This window comes from Elephantulus edwardii, unplaced genomic scaffold (genome assembly GCF_000299155.1).
Source record: "Elephantulus edwardii isolate Elephantulus edwardi_28Jun2011 unplaced genomic scaffold, EleEdw1.0 scaffold00074, whole genome shotgun sequence".
Taxonomy (NCBI): Eukaryota; Metazoa; Chordata; class Mammalia; order Macroscelidea; family Macroscelididae; genus Elephantulus; species Elephantulus edwardii.
In genome coordinates, this window is record NW_006399824.1 from 10,341,925 (window position 1) to 10,344,958 (window position 3,034).

A 3,034-nucleotide genomic window follows, 5' to 3' on the forward strand; every position below is an offset into this window, starting at 1 on the left:
ATACTGAAGTCTGCAGTCCTTGACCCTCTGCAGTAAGTGCATGAGGTCCTCCTCAGTTTCAGCAAGCAAGGTTGTGTCATCCGCATAACGCAGATTGTTGATAGATCTTCCACCAATCCTAATGCCACGCGTCTCCTCTTAGAGCCCAGCCTCTCGGAAAATCTGCTCTGCATACAGGTTGAAAAGGTATGGAGATAGCACACATCCCTGGCGCACATTCTTCCCAATTTTGAACCATTCAGTGTTGCCCTGCTCTGTTCCGACGACTGCTTCTTGGTCCAAGTATAGGTTTCGCATTAGCACGATTAAATGTTCTGGGATTCCCATTCTTCTGAGAGTCAGCCACAGTTTGTTATGATCCACGCAGTCAGATGCCTTTGCATAATCAATGAAACACAGATAGACATTCTTCTTGTATTCTCTGCTTTCAGCTAAGATCCATCTAACATCAGCTACAATATCCCTAGTACCACGACCCCTTCTGAAACCAGCCTGGACTTCTGGTAGTTCTCTGCTGATATGCTGTTCCATGTGCCGGTTCCATGGTGTAATGGTTAGCACTCTGGACTCTGAATCCAGCAATCCGAGTTCAAATCTCGGTGGAACCTGTAAGGCTGTAACTTAATACTAAAATTATTATTATAAACATTCAAGTGTATTTTCTGTATGTTTAATATATGCTGAGCATTTTATAATGAATTAACCAGAATGAACTTACTGAATCCCTGAAAAAACTCTACATGACAGCCACTAATATTGTTGTCAGGTGCTGTCTAGTTGTTTATGGAGCGTGATGACTCTAGAATAGCATATTGAAGCCTTACCATATTTTTGTAATTCTCATAATTATTGTAATAACCACTATTACTAGCCTTTAAAAATAGAAAAGTTGAGATTTAGAAAGATTAGAAAAGTCATCAAACTGTTTGCTAAAGAAATTAGATAACAAAAATTAATATATATTCCTTATGGGTAAAATTACAAACTTGACCAAAAAAATTCCAGACAAATAATATTGTTTCCTGAAAAAGTCATCATTAGAAATATTTAAGGCTAAATCATAAGTGCAATAACACAGAAGTCCCTGTGTGACTGTAAGGTTACAGAGTAAAAGAATCTTCAAACTATTAAAATAGATTGCTTGTAGCATGGGTCATACAACTGCTGTGAGGAGAGCTTACAAACAAGATTGTTATGTTTACTTTTAGTAATAAAAGTATTCCTACCAGGGTAATAAAACACACCATGTGTGTAACTAAAATTAGAAATAAAATTCTCATTCTACTATGAATACTTGAAAGACCTCACTAGTCAAAAACATTGACTTGAAAGAGAATACATAGTATTAAATTAATTATTCAGGCTAATACAGAATGATTTCATTAGACTGCCAAACAACCGTCTCAATTTTCTTTGGTAAAAAGATGGTTATAAATACATACAATAAAAATATGCATATCTTTTTATTCATTTTCCCTCATGTAATTTCAGAAGAGGTCTGACACATTTCTCATAGCCATTGGAATACAAACTAATTCAATATTTACTGTGTGTAAACAAGTTTAGGGGTTTATCTTTACAAGAGTCAAAAGTGCCTATGTCCCTGCCAAAAAATGTAGAAGTTTGAAACAGGTACTAGATAGTGTTCAAATGTCTTCTTCTGAAACATTAATTTGATATTAAGGCAAAACTTGAATGTCAACGAACGTCTCTAGGATAAAGTCAATTCCAGCTAATAGTGAGCAAGTATCAGGCTTCTGTGACTGTAAATTTTAACAAGTACATACAGGTAGTGGCGGATTAGAACCCCTTTTAAAAAAAAAAAAAGAACCCCTTTTGGTTAGTAACTCTACACTTCCAGAGCTCCTTACTGTTCTACCAGGGCTTCTAAATACCAGTGCTATTAGTACATTAAGCAACCCTTCAGACTGTTAGAGACGCTATACATTTTTGCAGAGGAGATTGTCCATGTTTCTCCCACAAATTGGCTGGTGGATTCAACCATTTACAGGAGACATATTGTATTTTTGGCTACTACATAACCAAATTTTGCATGTCAGGGACCTATTCAAAGTGCTAAAGATAAACGATATTAGTCTAAGGACTAAGGTGTGCCTGATTCAGGCCATGATCTTTGCAATGCATCAGAGAGCTGCACTATGACTAAGGTTGACAGAAGAAGAATTGATGTCTTTGAGTTGTGGTGCTGGAGAAGAGTATTGAACATGCCATGGACTGTAAAGAGAACAAAGAGGTCTGTCTTGGAAAGGGTGAAGCCAAGTTGCTCCCTGAAGAGAATGATTTTGAAGCTCCATCTCATATACTTGGGTCACATGGCCAGGAAGGACCAGTTCTTCAAGACGGACATCATGCTTAGAAGGGTGAGGAGACACCACAGAAGAGGAAGACCCCAGATGAGATAGATTGACACAGTAAATGGGATAATAGAGTAGGTGTGTTAGAGTCAGTGAGACTGGCTTAGGATAGGGCAGGGTTCAGAGCTATTGTATATAGTAGGTCACTGTGAGTCACAGGCGACTTGATGGCACATAACAACAACAACATAACAAAATTGATTGCATCTCAACATCAAGAAAACAAAAATCCTCATTGCTTTACTGATAGCACATTATGATTGAAATTGTTTATGATTTAATCTTACTTGAATACACAATTAACACCTTTGGTACCAGCAGTCAGGAAATTAGAAGATCTAGGGTATAGGAAAAATTTGATGTCAGGGACCTCTCCAGTTTCTGAGGAGCAATATTAACAATTTGAAAACTAAAGTACATCTGATTCAGATCATGGTCTTTTCAACCAATCACCAAGTTATCGAAAAGCTGGACAATGAATATAGATGAGGAAGAATTTATGCTTTTGAATTGTGATGTTGGAGAAGAGTACTAATATCCCAGGAACTACCAAAAGAATGAACACAAATAGTCTTGAATAAAGTGCAAACAGAATGCTCTTTGAAGACAGAGATGGCAAAGTGTTGTCTCACACACTTTAGAACTGCTGCTAGGAGAGG

The 3,034-nt window shown here is 37.2% G+C and overlaps 1 non-coding gene across 1 annotated transcript; it reads left to right on the forward strand.

The window, feature by feature from the left end:
- Positions 1-536: 536 nt before the first annotated feature.
- On the forward strand, positions 537-608 carry TRNAQ-CUG. The gene has a single exon. It is a non-coding gene; the product is annotated as a tRNA-Gln (tRNA).
- The last annotated feature ends 2,426 nt before the right edge of the window (positions 609-3,034 follow it).